The 20,169-nt window shown below is 29.7% G+C and overlaps 1 long non-coding RNA gene across 1 annotated transcript; it reads left to right on the forward strand.

Annotated features, from left to right (window-relative positions):
- The first annotated feature begins 14,777 nt into the window (after positions 1-14,777).
- On the forward strand, positions 14,778-18,410 carry LOC133198747 (uncharacterized). The gene is made up of 4 exons (XR_009722573.1): positions 14,778-14,876; positions 15,028-15,118; positions 15,538-15,650; positions 18,354-18,410. It is a non-coding gene; the product is annotated as an uncharacterized LOC133198747 (long non-coding RNA).
- Positions 18,411-20,169: the final 1,759 nt, after the last annotated feature.

Below are 20,169 nucleotides of genomic sequence, written 5' to 3' on the forward strand. Positions count from 1 at the left end.
TCCAGAACACACTAAAATCATTCTCTAAATTTAAAATACATATCTGGATTTACACCAGGGCACCTAGCATTTAAAAAAACTTTAAACGTCAATGTCAATAGAAATGAAGTGTATTTGAACAATTTAAATCGAAGTGATTTTTTTCTGTTTTGATGTTTTTAGATTCGAAATAATAATTATCACAGGAACGTCTTCTCTTTAAACACGCCTTCATATTTTATTCCTGACCTTGTTACAAGATTGTAACTGCCCATTAACAAATTGTATTTCTAAAGGTATTTCTTACCAATTCTTTGTATTCTTGTTTCGCTTACTTTCTGGAGGTGGAAGGAAATGTGAATTACGTAGTCGCTACAGGTAAAGCCAACCTCCTCTTGCTAACATTGCTCAAATTATTCATTTCAATTTTTCGTGATATCTGTGTTTTGCAAGTTTATAATGTCCGAAAAATTTAATGTTTACATTTTTAGTAATACCTTAAAGAAATAAATACATCAATCGTACATGTATATCACAACTAACTATTCAGTTAGGGTTATTTTGGCATTTTTTTAATTTACAGGCGTAAACAATTAAAAATAAATGGACGAAACAGTGTTTCAGGTATGCTTGACATACTTTCTCGTACTTAAGGAAAGTTTATTTGTTTTTTTAATGTCTCTTCGATATCTTTTCAATTATACTGAGTTGCCGGTGGACCGATGGAGGGTTGCAAAATTAGACTTGTACTCAGCACTCACTGCCTTAGAGCAGCAAGGGATCTTTTTTGTGACATCACCTAATACGTCATAGGACATCTGTTTATAGGGTCTTATCCGAAGTAACGGTCTCCACGTCCCGCATAGGGATTCGAACCCCGTGACGTCAACTCCTTACCCTGCGACTCTAGAGCAAACGATCTAACCACTGCGCCACGTGGGAGACAATTTAGGAGAGAGAGGGATACTTAAGAAGACCGTTGGTCATTATATTGCCCATCATATTGCCCATCAGATCCATTTAGAAACATGAAGAATTGTGTATCTAGTTATAACTTATATCTAGTAAATAAATAACTTCATGTTCCATGGCTTTGATATTTAAAGCATTTTCCTATCTAATTATTCAGAGCTCTTCTTTTTCAAAATGTTTAAAAAAGCCCAAAAATAGTCACTACTGTTAAACATTCTTAAATTGGCATAATATTATTATTACTGACGTGTATCTTATTAATTATTGCAATAAATCTTTTTTTTTTTTTTTTTTTTGGGGGGGGGGGGGTAAAGGGGAATGATGTCGTAATGCTTTTTCTCGATCAAACATTCCTAAAACAATATACTAGTAGTCGGTAATCCCAGATATTTGTCTTTGAAAATATTATTTTTCCTTTGTTAAATTTAAGATTTAAATAGGTAATATATGATGCGGAAATCAATTTTTGTCTAAATTCGGATAAGCATCATTTAAATGTTAAAGAAGGTTTACTTAAATCTAGATAATTATGTACATAAATAAATATAAGCTCATTCAAAAGCTTAACAAACAAACAGAAACATTAATTATAACAGTTTAAGTAATATTAAAAACGCATTACAGTCCTTTATGATACAATGAAATGTCAATTATACCCTTTCATTACGTAAGAGTTACAGTACTTTTGCCCCGTTAACCACTGTGTTCACTTCATAATTATTTACAATGTGTTTAAAACAACAAACGCATTGCAAAATGTTTTAAAAAATGAATAAAATCTTTGAAATACACAGAATATCTGCTTTTCTTAGATGGATAACGAAGGGCATAGGGATAGTGAGAAGAACAGCACAGAGGAAACCGAAGTAAGATTTATTCTTTTTAATTGTTATATTATAAATTATTGCAATCTTTCACCTGACAACTAAATTTTGTAGAGAACATTTTGGTATAAGACCTTTAAAAATTAACTTTGTAATACCTATCTAGCCATGCTAATTACAATCATTCTAGCCATTCTAATTATAGGACGTATAGAACATTTTGGTATAAGACCTTTAAAAATTATCTTCGTAATACCTATCTAACCATGCTAATTATAGGACGCGTGCACTGTGTGTCCTAAAATTAAGGGTGTATTTAATTTTTCAAAATGGGACCACAGAAATAAAAAAAAATCTATGCCTTTGACTGAAATTTGAGCAAGTTAAACACACTCAGCATGCAACAGACTTAATGAAAAAAAAATCCTTGTCTACAGCTAAGACGTCAGGTCTTAATGAAATTGGAAATGTACGTTAAACAATTATAGTCTATTTGGAATTATTTATGGGAAAAGTTTTGGGAGTCATTATAATGATGTTACGAATTATAAGTCCTGAAAAAAAGTTGTTTGATTGTTGCAATTTTTGAAATACAACGGTATCAAGTACTAAAAATATCAAGAAACTACCCATTTCAGTATTATGTATTAACGGTAGATATTTGCAGTTGTCATAATTATTTCAGAAAATATACCTATATGAGAATTTGTTTTCCTTACTTTTCTCACTCGTGTCGTTTCAATTACCATTATCTATCTCTTTTGATCTGTAAAAAATACAGAAATAGTGCATGCATTTAGAAATTATTTTGCTTAAAGCAAGGGGTTTACGTTCTATTAGACTAAAATATGCCTTTAAAAATTATTATTTTCGTTCCGTATTAATTTGAAAGGAGTTACTTTAGCATGCCTTTCAAATAGTAAGAAGTTTTTTTGTTATTTAATAGAAAGCTTAAAACAAACTATATTTTCGTTTCAATTATTTTTCTGAATTTCTTTGTATGGCGTAGGGCGAATGAAAAAAGAGGCATTCCATGTAAACAAAACAATGATAATTGCATATATTTTTCAGTTATAAACTTAGGAATATGGATAACAAGTTATGTCTGCATTTGATATTGAATCAGCAGTTTTTGGAATCATATATATATATATATATATATATATATATATATATATATATATATATATATATATATATATATATATATATATATATATATATATATATATATATATATATATATATTCCATTTTGAATTTAGGCAGTTGGGCAAGAAATGGAATCCGATGATATCAAGTTTGAGGTATGATTTTGCAATATACATTTCATGCATTTATCAATGCAAAATAGTTCTAATTGAATAAAGGATGGATTCTTGTCTGGTTTCTGACAAAATGAAATATTCAAAGTATATTTGCTTATATATTTTATATATTTAGATGTAAGAGATTTAAAAGATCATATTTTTCTTTCCTCATCACAATTTTACAACTTTAAATAGAAATGGTAAACTGAGTTTGAAATCTAGCAAGGACTATATTTTTGGAGGAATGACGGCGTGTGAAAATATCTTATTTTCTGCGTCTCAGAGTTATTATAGAACAATGAATTTAGTTATAATTTTTACACAATTAAAGACTTGAAAAATTTTTAAATGAAAGTTGAATTAATAATAAGGGACTAAAGTTTTAAAAAATATCAAGTAAATATGATTTTCCAAACAAACTACAATTATGTTAACTTTTAAAAGCTTCCAATCTAAGTTCAAATTTGAGCCAAAAATCCGTATAAAGTGTTTTTTCTCTCTTAATTAGCTATCAAAATATTCTGTTTTTAAATAATCTTTTTGAGACAATTTTATTATATGTGAAAATAAGAAAAAAATTAGATATCGGAAACATATGAAAATAACTAAAATATCCTTTAAAAAAATTAAAAATAAGAAAATTCGGAGTAGCCAATATCCATTTTGTTTGAATTATTTATGTCAGTTTGGTTATATCATCGTACAGACCCTATATGGTAATATCTCTTTATGCAAAAAGAAAAACATTTAATCTTTTGAAATAAAAGTCGGCATTGCATGATTGGCAACAGTAATTTTTTTTTATTCCTAATGTCCAGGGAAAACGTAATGACCTTGACTTGACCTTGCCTCTAATATAAAACGATCAACTGATATCATCACTTAGTGATGTCATACTGATTCTGTGAAAATTTCATTGATTTTTACTAGAAATATGAGAAGATTTCCTCCTTAAGTGTTTTATCAAACTGTATTAAAATAATTTCTGGCATTTAATGATGAAATTAAGTAAGCAAACCTACTGTTTTTATTTTTAAATAAATTCCTAAATTTAAATTAAAACTGGGGTTCATAATATGATAATTAATGGCATTTTAGACATCCAAGTCTTTTCTTTCTAATACTAAGACCGTCAAGGTAGCTGAGTCGGTAGAGGGTTCGCTCCGTGATCAGGAGGTCGTGTGTCCAAGAACTGGCTGCGACTGATCTGAAAAAATTAGGAAGCACTACTTTGGAATAAAAAGTTGAGTCTTTTGGATAAGACCTTAAAAGCCGAGGCCCCGTGTCATGGCAGGTGTTGGTACGATAAAGATCCCTCATTGCTCAATGGCCCTGAGTGCGAGTAAATGTCTAAATTTTAAGCCCTTCACCGTTATATGATGATGTCTCTATATGAGTAAAAAATTCTCGAATGGATCATACAACAACGAGCAATCAATCAATCTAATACTAGGACTAAAACACCGACATCCTGACGATATGTTAAATACATGATGATTTCAAATTTAGCTTCATCTCCTAGTGAGGATTAAATAATTTATAGATTAAGATAATGTTTACATAAAAAAAAAACTTGTACCTTTATATATTTACATTTACAAATGGTTTCTTTCATATAACACTATTGAAAGCAATGCGTATCTATATCCGTATAAACACTGGTTCCTCACGTCATAAATGTTCGATGTAAATTCTCAGTGACGTCAATAAGGGTCTACACGCAATCAATAGATCACACTCGTTCCGTAGAGTTTGAAAAATAAAACAGTTCACGCGTTAAAGATAATAATCAGGCAAATATAAAATATGAATAAGTCACAAATGTAAATATAAGTAATAAGGTATCATTTTAAACATCTATCGGGCTTTATGGAATTTGATCTCGTGACCAACCCGTAGTTATATCCCGATAGATTTTTAAAAATGATACCTCATTTCTTAATTGAATTCCTTTGCAATTGTTAGAATGAAATATTTATGTTAACACTTAGTCAATTTACTGAAACAAGTAAGATTTTTTTTTATGTGAAGAAATTTTAATTTTATAATCATTACATTTTCCCATTTTATTTGCTTGTGTACAGGAAAAAAACGATGCTTAATCTTTACATTTTTATACCTTTTATTGTAGCTACATATTGAACCTCAAGAAGAAAACGAAGACAGCAGTTCAGAGAAAATAGAAGTAAGATCAATATTCTATCACACTTTAAATTGCTGCAATGTTAAATATTTTTCAATAAAATTTTACTTTCCCCAAATTTATTGATTCAAGAAGTTACAGTTTTATCTTAAAATAATCACTTTACCCAGGCACTAACAGAACACATTCACTGGAATTTACGGAATAGTAAAGGTCAATAATATGTTCAAAGTAATTTCAGAAAACATTTTAAAAGTGGCGGTCGGCCAGGTGGCGCAGAGGTTAGAGCGTTTGCTCTAGAATCTCGGAGTAAGGAATTGATCCCTACGCCGCGGGTTCGAATCCACTTCGTTACGTTGAGCCCGTCGTTCGGATGTCCCGTGTCACAGTAGGTGCCGGATTGAATAAGATCCCTCACTTCTCAATGGCCCTGGATACCGAGTATAAGGTCTAAATTTGCAGTCCTCCGCCGGCAATTAGTGGCGTCTACATATGAGTGAAAAATTTTCGAGAGCGGGACGTTAAACAATCAAACAAAAATGTCTTTTTAGAATGAAATATGCACTGAGCTTGTAACAAACTTGAGATTTTTTTCACCAGATTATCCAAAAAATCAACAGTTGTATTTTAAAATATTTTTCTAAGGGAGTTGTAATTTTTGCATTTTACTTTTGGAGAATATAAAGCAAGTTAAAATAATTTGTTAAAATACTACAAATAAAGCATGAATTGTGTGATTTTTATAGTATTTCATAAAGTAATTTTTTTAAGTGCACATTCATATCATGATCTTGGTATTTGATGTGGAAATAATACTTTCTATGTCTGATGAAAAGTATTCTTGTGATGAGTACATGGTTACTATTCTATATAAAACCTTGATACCTTAGATCACAACCAGAGTTTGGTGAGGATAACAACCGAAACCAGCGTGAAATTAATTCCTGATTTTTTATATAGGTTACATGTAACAAAGGCACTACAAGATAAAAGGATTTAAATAAAAATACGTTTTGATTACATTTCAGATCATGGAAAATTTGTTTTTGTTTGTTTCCTTATATGTGAATAATAAAAAGAAATGTTTTACTGAAACAAACACACGTTAGAGCCTTAATAATTCGATTTCGCTTAAAATGTCACGTATAATCATAAAGAAGGAGAGTCTGAGTAAAGTAAGAAAAATGGCGGTTTAGCGAATTTAATTTGATTATGAATGGATCTTAGATTGAATTTATTTGTATGTTGTAGATGTTAAATCTATACATTAAAGTGTGCCGAGCTCTTGAGTATATGTATAAAATGCATGTGTGTAAAATTCCAACGAAACAGAACTCGAACAATATCTTGAGATGTCCAAATCTTTGTAAGAAGTATCTTCGAGTCAAACAGGGTCATCTGTTTTTATCTGTAAAATGATGTCAAAAAAGAATGAAATTTATATTAAACTTCATGATATTGATTTTTGAGCGAATCATGTCAAATTAGCAATTAATACGTTCCTTAATGGTTGGGATAATGAGGGAAAAGCAAAGGCTTCGTTTTCGTGTAGCAAAGAAGATTAACTGGATTTATCTTTCTTATATCGCTTTTCACATGTTAAAAAATGATTTAGTTAACAAATGATTTAGATATGTGTAAGAATAAATCTAGGAAATATACCTTCTTTTTTTTTTAAAATTCATTCTAGGTAAAGAGTGAGCCTCATAAAGAGGAAAAAGAAGACAGTACAGAACAGTATGAGGTAAGATTGATGCTGAATAGTTTGATTTGAAATTTATATTAGTAGAAAAAAATACTTCAAATCATAAGGATAGTTACATTGACAAATTTTATTGAAAAGAAATATGTAAAGAATAAAAGTAAAATAAATTCAGCGGGACGTGGAGATGGGTCCTTCGGATGAGGCCGTATAAATCGAAGTCCCTTGTCGCAGTAAGTGCTGGCACGAAAAGGATCACTCACTGCTCAATGGCCCTAAGTGTCGAGTATAGGTCGCAATTTGTAGCCCTCCACCGGTGAGTGGTGACGTCTCCATATCAGTGAAAAATTCTCGAAAAGGGACGTTATATAACAAACAAACATGAATAAAATCATATGTTTATAATTAAGTGGAATAAGAGAATAACATTGTTTTCATATTATGTTTGCTTGAAAAAACAAAACATTTGTATCAAAATAATTCTGTTTGTATTTTAAAGCTTTTACCAAATAATTAATTGTTCATCGTAAAACTTAAATTTATTCAAGGTTTGGTTCCTTATCCAGTTTTCAATTAAGTGAATAACAGGTATTGTTAAAAATATCTTTTGAATGTGAACAAGTTTCTTTATCAAAGTCTGAAATTTGAATCTGGCAGTTTGGATGTCGGAGAACGTCCTCAAATATATGCAAATGTAAAAAAAAAATGTGTGATTTTTTAGTGTTATCATAATGGATTTTTTTGTTAGTCAAGTTTTTTGAAATATCATAGCGTTTATGGTGTTTGTTATTTTGGACGTGAATAGCTAGGATCTTTCTCAGAACCCCTGATTATCTTATGTTTTGCTTGCATAAGCAAAATAATAAAATGGCAGCTGTATGGAGAAAAAAATCAATTTAAGCAAAACATTTAAAGTGGAAAATATGGAAAATTAAAAGTAAAATCATAATTTCAGAAAGAAGTCTACAAAGAGGACGAAAACAATACAAAAGAGAGTAGTGAAGAAGATTCTTCGTCACTGTCGTATGATGAGGTAGGGTAACGTAATGTGCTTATTTGCTAAGATCAACGATGCCAGAAGTATTGCTTGCACATACATTTATCAGGTTTTAACTTTCTACTTAATAGAAGTGGTGGAGAGGATGGTTGAGTTCTGACGACAATAGAGATAAACAAAAGAAAGGGGTACCTTCTTAAGCTTCTTACACTATACGGCAATTCATTACATAAGCTTATTCAACATGGACCTTTATTTATATATCAGAAAAATCCGAAATATATTAATTTTATAGGAATATACTGAATCTTTTGCGCAAGAAATTTTCAAACTATTGATTAAATGATTTATATTTTACAATATTTGTAAATGTTTGAAAATTAATGCTTTAAATAGGATATCCAAGATCACCCAAAGATTAAAGATAAGATCTATGAGTGTGAAACATTCGCAGGATATGATGTTACAGAGGCATACGAGGGAGGTACGTGCTATTCATTATTTTAATGAATTGATTTATTACACAGTAAAATACTGTACTCTATACTCTTATAAAGTAATACATGTATTTTTTTTCAACCGAGGGCAATAAACGCTTTTTAAAGGATTATTTTTTTTATTTAAAGAAAAGAAAGTTTCAAAAGATTTTTATTTTTTCCTTCAATTTTTATTAGATAAAATTAAGCAAGGACAACGAGTTGTATTAAATCCGGATGTCGAAAACAAAAACAGCGATTTCAAAGGAAAACACTGTATTGGAACAGTGGTCAAAGCAAGAGACACCAAAGTTCTTGTTCTCTGGGACTCAGAAGACAAACCGGAGGAATATAACGTGCAAGATAAAACAGGCAAAAATCTGAAGAACAATTTGTTACTACTGGATAATGCTCAGACTGGTAATTCTTTTACCATAAATCAAGATCTGCTCAATAATCAAACCATCCATTTTATTCCTTTACATTCCTCTGAATTTAAGAGAAAATGTCAAAAAAAAATCCCCAAAAGGAACCTGAACAGAATTATAACCTTTAACCTTCTGTGTCAAGTCATATCAATTATCTTATTTGGTAAAACACTAATTGAACAAACATACTGAAGACTTTGAGAATCACAAATCGTCACATAAAAAAAATACTCAAGAAATATATGCACCAAGTTTAAAGTTTAAGGAGTGTCAGGTTTGTATTGTCTGAGGAAGGTTTCGTTTTTAAAAAAACAAAATGATATAATTTGACTGGCTTGTTACTAATAAACAAAGTCACCCTTATGGTACAATGGTTATGGCTATTACTCAGAGTCACGGAGTAAAAGGTTGATCCTTCCGTCGCTGTTAGAATCCCAATACAGGACTTGGAGACCGGTCCTCCGGATGAAACCCTGAAGTAGTAGGTGCTTGTACGAAAACGATCGAAGACAAAAAGTGTCGAGTATAGGTTTAAATTTGCAGCCCTACAAAGACAAATGGTAGCTTTTTAATATGAGTGAAAAAATCTTGAAGGAACGTTAAACAAATAAGTGACAGGGATCCAAAAATGGCACCCCACTTTTCGACTGATGACAATGCTTGGTCATTTGCTGAAGAAAAAAAGGTGTTTCAAAAGGGTGTTTGATTTATTTATTTCATAAGTGGGTCTTCTACCATGAATTTAGTCTGTGAGGAAAATAGTGATTTTAATAGAATTGCAGGAATCAAGGAAATGTTATTTAATTACGTTTACAAGCAACAGAACACTATTTCCTTTATGATACATTCATACATATATTTCGACATTTTGTGAATCAAGATAACAAAATATGACTATGGTATAAGCAAATAGACCTCCTATTCTTGTTTAAATAACAATTTGATATTGTATTCTGTATTATAAGGAGCTATACACGAAGCCTACGAATGTGACAATTGCAGAGAATTTCCCATACGTGGTATAAAATGGAGATGCCTTCACTGTAAAGACTTCGATTTATGTACGCGATGTTACATGCTTGATAAGCATAATATCAACCATCCATTTCACAGAAAACTAGACAATAATTCTAGGAGGTAAGAATTGAAAGACAATAAGAGATGTTAATTTCAAGTCATTTAAAAAATCCATATTTATAAAAATGAGAGAGAGAAATATTTTTTAATCAATGAATTAATGTCTCAGTATTGAAGTTGGAATTCGTGGTATGGACTCAAAAGAAAATAACCACAAAAATGTTTATGGAATATTTCCCGGTGCAAGAGTAGCACTACGAAGAGACAATAACAGAACAGGTAACCCTCTGCCTAAAGAAAAGAAAATGATTTAAATTCAAAATTCAATCCTCTACGTAGATGAAATGAGGTCTCAATGATTGTTGTACATATAATTTATGCTGCATAAAACAAAACAAAAAGAATGAAAATCCTGAAACAACAACCAAAAATTCAGAGGAAATGATTTAAAAGAATGATGATGCATTTTAAAAACATCAACAATAGAGTCATTCTAGTAAACTAAACTTATGCATTGCAATAGCTCGCATTGCATGATTGTAATAATAGAAATAGCATCTTATCTTTAATGTACACTTTGACGCCATAGTTTTTAAAGAATGACTATTTTTAAAGGTACAGTAAAAGAACTTAATAACGAAGAATCGAATCTGTTTAACTGTGATGCGTTCGTTAAATGGGATGATGCAAGGAGCGAGGAAAGATACAGAGTGGGAAGAGAGGGAAAAGTAGATTTAAAATGTGTGACGCCAGGAAAAGGACTCAAATATTATGAAGATCACTTACAGATTATTACAAAAGGTTTGTAAATTTAAATGTAAATAAAAATCATGAAATTTTGAATAAATGGACGAAAAGTCGGTACAGCATACATTTATTTAATGATATGAAATATATGGCTATGTTAGATTTGATTTTTTGCAAGAATTTTTATGCATAATTTTAAGGCATTTAAGTTGTATACATATAAAAGGCTGGGGATCATGAAATAGACATAGACTTGTGGATTAAAAGCTTTAAATTTGCAGACAATAGGAATTTATTAATGAATCGTTAATTACTACTTTTAAGTGTAAGGAAAGGAAACCATAATCCAATGAGGTTTGTCGGTAAATCAGTCAAATATATAAGTAGTATTTTACGTTTCATTATCATATTGATATTCAAAAGCTTTTTCGAATAATCTAGACAATGCAAAACCCGGGATGAGAGTTGTAGCAAAACACAAAGATGGAAAAAAAGAACAATATGTTGGAACAGTAATTTCAAACGAAGTAAGTTTTATTCTTCAAAAGTACCGATAATTGACACTTTCTATCGAATAAAGACACATACACACCGTCTGTATCAATAAAAAAAATCATATTTTTTTCTTATAGTAAAAGTGCAGACTAAAAGAATGTTTCAACACATTAATTATTATTTCTATAACAGCTAAACAGTGTTTTTTTAATGCAAAATCCAAACATTCAACAGTACAGTTCTTTTCAGTTCTTATGTCACCATTTTATTGTGAATTCAAGTCTGAGTATTTCTACTTATATTAAGAGAAAAACTTTCTTATAGACTGAAAAAGATTCCAAATTCTTCGTACAGTGGGATGGTGACGGAAAAGTGAAACACATTGGAAAGAAGAAAACAATTTTTCTTTACGATAACAGTCAAATAGGTAAAATATTTATTATAATAAACTCCATTGATCAAGGTTTTTCATAGCATTTTTTTGAAACATTATCTACTTTACTATTATTCAGTTTGATTTTACAGGTGTTGAACATAGTAACGTACGATGTGATGAATGTGGCAAAAAAATTAAAGGCGTGCGTTGGAAGTGTGAAAACAAAGACTATGACCTGTGTTCAAGATGTTACATGTCTGGTAAAGGAGAAATGAAGTTGAGGTTCTATCGAATGATTGATCCCTCTCAAAGGTATTAATTTTTGACAAAAAGAAAATTGCTAAGAACTTAAATACGATAAGGACATGACTTTTCCCATTCGTTGGCCCTTTTTGCGGGATTTGAGAAGAAATATACTGAATGATTATTGAATGTCTCTTGAAAGTACCTCTTGTTTCTTCATAATCTCACTATTTACGAACACTTATACTTATGCTAAACAATGATAGATTCCCTATTAATGAATGTATACGATAAAAAATAATTTGACTAGATTTAATTCATTTACTTATGCCACGCATTCCTGTTTAAGCGTTTGGTCTATTTTGCAGAGAAAAATTAGATCATCCCAGATCGGCATTTTCATCAGAAAACAAAATCCAAGCACTTGGATTATTTGAAGGTGCAACTGTCTGCGAAATCGAAAGTGCAAATGGTAAGCTTTTTGATACCAATAAGGAAGAAAACAAAGTACTTATTAGTCTTTTTTGATTGACATTCTGTTATTATCATCTACAGAAAATAAACAAGGAACTATTTCAACAATTACCAATTATAAAGTGAACGCAGGGAGGAATGTTGTTTCTGTGGAATGGGACGGCGATGATTATCCTAGGAGCGGATGGAAATTTACTGACCTGAAGTTGCATGATTTATTGCCAACCTTTAGATTTTATCCTGCTCATCTTCCGATACTTCAAGACGGTAAATCAGTATCTTTCAGAATAGTACAGTCAATCTGATTGGTCTAGAGCATGATACGCAAGTGCACTGGGGGGACCACCCTATTCAGACCTGATAATTTGGGACGTCTAAGTACTTAACAGTCCATAATTGTAAATTGTATCACATGCTTTATTATAATAATTAATCATTTGTAATCGTACACAAAAGATTTGATTCAACAGTGTATATCTTTTTGGAAGTCGTTTTATTTGACAAACGTACATGTATAAATTTCAGAGAGGGAAAAAAACCCTCGGTAAAGGTATGCAGAAAAGATTCTTGTAAAGTTTTAAGAACAGTAAGGTTATTATTTTTTTTTTATTAAGGACATGTTTCATGAAGAATAATTTAGACTTTTTTCAGAAAATATTTAGGAATTTTGAACGACGTTAACTTTATTTCGAAATGAAATTTTTCATAGGAAGTCAAAAATCTCGCATGAACAAAAATTTTGTAATTATTCTAACGTAAATTTTATCAAATTTTGCATACAATGCGTGTAAAGAATTTAATTCTTTAAAATGAAAAAAAATTATTTTACAGCACGATCCATTTTGATATTTCCCCCTCAAGAACATCTGACGATATTATGATTTTAAATTAAGAATATCTTGAGCAATTATTATCAATGGCTATGGTACATTTTACGATATGCTAAAAATAAAAATCAAAAGTCGTTGATAAAGTAAGCCTTCGTTTTATTTTTTTTTCCTTCAACGTTTCAGCTCCATAACTTTAAATATTGCATTTAAGTAAAAACGACGTGAACATTGATTTCAGATATGCATGGATATATCAAGGCTGGTGATGGAAAAACGAAGGTATGCAAAAATATAAAAGGAATGCCCTCAGCCTTTATTTTAAAGCAATTTACATGTAGATAGCAATGTTTTTATCCACATTTACAGAATATTACAAGCCAATCTAGGACAATAGAATTCATTCATAATTATTGCACTGAAATGCAAAACCATTATCAAAAGAATGAAATGTGCCTTACACAAAAACTAAATATTTTAGTTTTATCAATCTGCATTTATTGATTTGTATCACTTATAAATGAAATATAATTATTTTTTTTAAAATAGTATGTAAAAAAAAATATTCATGAAAAAGATAGTTTATCATTAACACGTGTAAATCCTTTGGTTTTAACTAAAGAATGTTTCTCAAGCAGAAGTAACTTTTGAGTCTCTAGCTGTACTGCTTACTATTAACAGAGTGTGATTAAAATACACTTTAACTTTTTTTTTTTCTTTCTTTTTTTTTTTATTAAGAATTCAATATTGATATATGAAACTGTTCTCCAAACTTGACCAAGGTGTATTTGAGTACTGAACAATTATCTGGGAGAAGAATAAAATTCATAGCTTATTTCTTTTGTTAATCATGTACAAAAATTCTAATTAAAATCAAACAAACGTAAACTAAAATGTGTTTTCTCTTTAGTTTGAAAACTTAATAACTTTATAACGAATATACTGTTTAAATTTTCTTCTGAGTCTTTTATCTTTTAGCTTTGGAATTATATATATATATATATATATATATATATATATATATATATATATATATATATATATATATATATATATATATATATATATATATATATATATATATATATAGAAATATATAATATAAATCCACACACTTCGTAGTATATATATATATTGATTTGAAAGAAACATTTTATGGTCTTCAAGCAAGGATTGAAGAAATGTCTATAGAATAGTAAAATCTACAGTAACAAATTCAATGTTGTTTATTTTCGGTTGTTTAACGATACAATAAAAAATAATATTTTAAAGATATCTTTGAGTTCTACCTAATCTGGTATATAATTTGTTAGCTATTTTGTCCATCCTTTGGGAAAGCTATTATTTTTTTCAGAATAATACTGTATTCTTGTAACAGCTTGTGCTTTTAATTGCCCCTTCGCTTGACTTCTAACGTTAAAATGTCTATTGCTTACGTCGTTTCAGATTTCCGTCGATTTCTGGTTAAATGAGAACGAACCGCAGCTTAAACAAGAGAAAGTCCTACTGTATCTTCTGTTTGCTAGCAACCCTTACAAAGATATAGACAGCGAACAAGCAGAAAATGAGCGCAAGACGATGGAGGGTAGAAACAGACTCCTCCGCAATATACGAAGTGTGTCAAGTATGTAAAAAAAAATCGGTGGTTATTTAAAAAAATTATAAATTCGACTCTTCTGTGATGAGACATATTTGTTTTTTTTAATTAGAAAAAGCGGGGTTGCCGTGCTTGGACGTCGTTGGGAAAACCTTGTTCTATCAGGATAAAGTGATTATTCACCAGAAAACAACCAAGGAAACAATACAAGTATATCATTATTAAGTGATTATGATATTTAGAAATCTATCGTAGTATTTTTTATCCTATAAGTAGTGGTGTAAGGTAAAGGGCATATGTTATTAAAGGTATTAGTTATGATAAATTTTGGATATATTTTAAATCCTTATTCAATGTCTAGATGTTGGTTAAAATGGGAGAATATGCATTTGAAAGAGGCGATTCAAAATGGAAAGAAAATGAAGTGAAATATTTCCAACGCATGATCGAAGGTATTGCATTGACGTATGATTAATATGAAAATGACCGTAGTTGGTTTCTTTTCTAATGCAATTTTAAATGGATTGCTAAGTTTTGTACGGTCTACCTTTTTTTTTTTACTAATGAAGAATCTTTATATTTTAAAGAAATTTTAGTACACTTTCGTTTGTGTTTTGTATTTCATTTATGTACAACAAATATAAAACAATTCCAATTCATGAAAGACAAAGTTAAGAAATCGAATTAAAACATATACTGTATAAACATTGACGCTTTTAATCAACATTCTTACAAAAATGCAATAGATGAAAATGAAAATTAAGTCAAACCATTTAAAATATGAAAACAAATATTGAAAATGAAGTACTAATTAAAAAAAGTTTTTATTTATTTTGGATATTATGTAAAGGCCATTTTCACTAATTTACAGCTATTTGTGGACACGTGGTGTTGCCTGTTGCTTTATCGCTTGACAACGGAGGTTTCCAGAAACAAATTGTTGCAAATGCAGTTGACATGAAATTTCCTATATTATCTTCCAAGGTACATGTAACAAATAAACAATATCTCAAATCTATAAATATTTGGTTCTCTTGAATCTCTCTGTGCCGCTTAGAATAAGGTTATTTGTGGGTGAATTAAAATAAATGACCACCAAACTGAAATTTTTGGGAAAAATTCAACTATTTATAACATATTTTTTCACTTATATCATCATATTGCACATGCATTTTAGCTTAAAATCCTGAAGTGGCAATAGAATAGACAATTGGATTAAAAAGTTTCAGAATTTTTGTTAGTAAAATGTCTTTTGAAAAAAGAAAATATCATTACACTTTTAAAGACCCTCTAAAATACATGATCACAAGAAATTATAGTTTTTTTATGCTTCAAAATGGTAAAAGGGGTATAAATGATTAAATCTAGACATTGATTGAGTATCCAAAAAATTGGCTTTTTGATTGTTATTTTACATTATTATTTCAATTCTGGTTTGAAAAGTTTTAATATGAAAAACATATGAAGCAATAAAATTCCCTGAAATTCATTTGCTTTTGTCTGTTCAAGTCAATTCTTTGAATCTAAGTAAAAAAAGAATTTTATATACGAGTTCTCTTACAAAAAATACTAGATTTTGAGGTGACCCTATGTTACATTATTGTGTTGCACTCCTGACATATGATATGTATTTTATTTAACATTGTTATAAAAATCATAACACACAGTAACCCATTCTTACTTTGTAAATCAATTTGTCGTTTTGATATTTTTCATCACTTACGGCATATTTTTCATATTTTGAAGACCTTAAAACATGGTTATTTGCAAAGTGTAATATATACAAATTGCATTTAAAAATATATGTGAAAATGATGAAAACTATTCCCTGAATTGACTGAAAATTTCTGTAATTTGTTGATAGACATAATGTTTTGAACATCAAATAGTATCAAACATTTTTTTTTCAACTTATTTTTTAGTAAAGATAGATAAAAACATTGGTAATTATAAAAGAGTTTTGTTGCTCTCCTGACTGCAGTAAAATTTAAAATTAAAACCATAGAACATAAAAATTCATAAAGTGTTGGCAATATCAAGTGGTAATGAAATTGTGCAATATTTATTGTCCAATACTTCATAATTAAAACAGATGAAAGTATTTGAAATTCGCATCTTTTTGGAATTATTCCCTATTTATGCCAAAAAAACTAGCTTAAATGTATATTTAGAAGATAAAATATATTTTATAGCATATTTTCCCTTAGAGGACAAACACAGTAACCCACTAGAAAAATTCTACTCATCATTTTTTCTGTATTTTTATTCTTATTGGATGATTTATAATTCTAACATATTTGTTGCACTCCTTACAAAAAGCATTTGGGCCTTTAAAGTAAAATTGTGAAGTGAAAATTACATAAGATCTTGTTCTTTTTTTTTCGGTGAAGTTGAATAGGAATTACTTGAAATTTTTTAACAATTTTTAGTGTGTTTATTTTTAATATTCAATCAAAAAAGCACAAAAAGATAAAAACACATCTGAATTGATAAAATTGGAAAAGGAAGGATTTTAATAATAAAACTGTCAATTATTTAGTATCAAATTATACAAAAACATCATTATCAATTAATGAATACTTCTAAGCATGAATGGAAGTGTTTTAGTCATACAACTTGAATCTTTAAAAAATGTGTTGCACTCCTGACCATAGAAATATAGACCTGAAGCACAGAGAGATCCTGTAATTGATAAATCTATTTGGTTAAAATGTTCTTTGTGTCTTTATTTTCCAAAATAAAAATCAGAAAATCATATAATGATCATAGTTTTTTCATGCTTTGGAGCAAAATATCAAATGTTGCACTCCTGACATTATTGGGTGTGCACATATACTTGACTCTCATTAATGCTGCTTGTGATTTATATAACAATATTTAAGTTTTAGAATGTTTATCAGTTATTGTTTTACACTTAAAAATTCATTTTTGTTTTAATTTTCTTTCAGAATTTTACAATTGATGTTTTTTTTTTTTTGGCAACACTACATTTTTTCTGTTGCACTCCTGACATGGTATAACAATTTTTCAAACATCAGTCATGATCAAAACTTGATTAAACAAAAGTTACTACAGTCCACATTTAAAGCTCAATACTTTGACTATTATCAGGAAAGTCTTTATTTCCAACATAAAGCATTATTATTTATTTCACAAATCTCCAAAAAATATTGAAATTTCAAAAAGTCACAAAAAGCTGTTGCACTCCTAACAATTTTAGCATCATTTTTGGGCATAACGTTTTTGTTAATTGAGATATCTACGAGATATTCGGCAGGTATTTAAACACAATCTAAAGACATATGCTAAGACATAGAAATCTATTTTCATTGCCTGTATTTTTAGTGTGGGTAGATAAATATGCGTTTGGTCATTTTTTTTAATTCAGCCCTGTTGACTCTGTAATTGCTTTTAAATTATCAATGACGTGACGAGAATATTTACGCTTCATCGATTTGGGTAGAAATCAATCCACATAGTTTCACAGAGATAAACAGATCATCTAAAAGTATGTGATTTGATATATGCTTTATCCAACGCGTTGAAATGGTGTATCTTCGCTCGGCAAGCCTGGCGAAAATACACCATTTCAAAGAGTTGGATGAAGCAAATATCAAATCACACAATATAGATATATATTGCAATGACATTTTTTTTTTATTTCTTGTTTTCATTTTTGCTACGAAGAAATCTACCAAAGATGCAAGCGTGACCTTGATTGATTATTATCGGGATAATTTTAACAGAGAAGAATATACCCATGTTTTATTAGCAACGGAATACTTATTTAATATTAACATTCCTTGGAAAGTAAAGAGGGAATTCGACGCCCGAGTGTTTCACAATACGGAGTCCATACTCAAGGATGACGAATGTGAAATTTCCTTCACAGATGAAATTCCACATGACCTTTACGAATTGGATGCAATAGTATGTTGCATGGTTATTGCTGGTATGTATATATAAAAGGTGATTACTAAATACAAACAACTGAGATAGTTCCTGAAAAGAAAATAGAAGCTAATTATGCTTAATAAAATTTTACCTTATATGACAGGACGTTTTTCATCAGGAATTTGACTCACTGGAAGGAGTCTTACACAAATTGTGTTGATTATATATTATTCCTAATTCGCAGCTCTGTTAAGGCTGAATAAAGGGGGCAAGGCCTAATTTATACGGAAAATGTCTCCTGTGACATCACACAAAAATAGCAATTCCTCACAATATAAGAAAATGAAATAATGTGCGGTTTTAAACTGGCTAAAATTGATGAACTACATCAAAACTTACCACTGCATTCATTTTTGTCGCTAGTTAAATCCCACATAGGAAGATATAAACAAATCACTGATCGCAATGCACTTGTCGACATGACGCCATCATAGTAAAATTTGACGCATTTTGAGTGCAGTGAGAGGTGGATCAAGTAATTTTTCAACAGTGAAAAAAGCATTTTATTATCAAACAGAATATTATTTTCAAATCTTAGGTAGACCATTAATACAAATCTGAAACCTTTGTTTAGAGCCATTATTTAAAAACTATCGAGAGAATGTATTGAATTAACTCTACGTGTTTTTGTTTACAGGGTGTGTATGTTTCATGCCGAGGTGCCTCATTAAATCGCCTTTTCGCAAGGGCATATACTTAATAGATCCTGATTATTTTTTGAATATGCATAACGGAAACATTCCTTAACTTTAAAAGTGCTGTCGCTTTCCCGAATTCGAGAACATTACTTAAAAAATAAATAATATACCTGGTAAAGGTCACACATATTTCGACTAGAGCCAAATAACTTGAAATTTAAACTAATAAAATTCGAATTCTATTGAAAGCAGCAGCACTTTTTATAAACTACAAGTTATATAGATACAATATATTACTGAAATTTTTAATTCTAACTAGGGTATGCCATTGTGATATTGAAATTTGTTTATGACCTACATACAGTAAATATTTTATGCATTTATCACGTGACTGTCAAATAATGTGACCGAACCAAATTCCGTACAGGGGGGGGGGGGTATACAATGTTATTCCAATTAATTAAAGTCATGTGATAAGATAGTAGCTTATAGAAGAAAAATCACAGGTTTATAATATAATTCAAGTAAAGAGCCCCTCTATACACTGATGAACGATTTCTTTGAATATAGAGAAAATTATATGATGTAAAGGTGTAAATAATGAGTCTATTGGCATATAAAAATGTAAAGTATGCTTGGATATATTACAAATTGAGAAATACTCCGTACATTTGTTTATATATCAAAGACCAGACAACTCTTAGTTGATGAAAATATAATGAAATTAAATTTCTTTAATGTGTATTGTAAAGAGGATCCTTAAAAGAAAATGTTTCACTCAAATGTTTGTATGGGGTCTATGCCTTAGTTAGTACATAATACAGTATTCATGTTTTATTGAATGTTTAGGAAAAACAAACACATACTGCCATTCTTTTTCTTTTATTTTTGTGTGAGTGTGGGGGTGGTTC

This window comes from Saccostrea echinata, unplaced genomic scaffold (genome assembly GCF_033153115.1).
Source record: "Saccostrea echinata isolate AGI-Se365-2 ecotype Australia unplaced genomic scaffold, CSIRO_AGI_Sech_v1 ptg000033l, whole genome shotgun sequence".
NCBI lineage: Eukaryota > Metazoa > Mollusca > Bivalvia > Ostreida > Ostreidae > Saccostrea > Saccostrea echinata.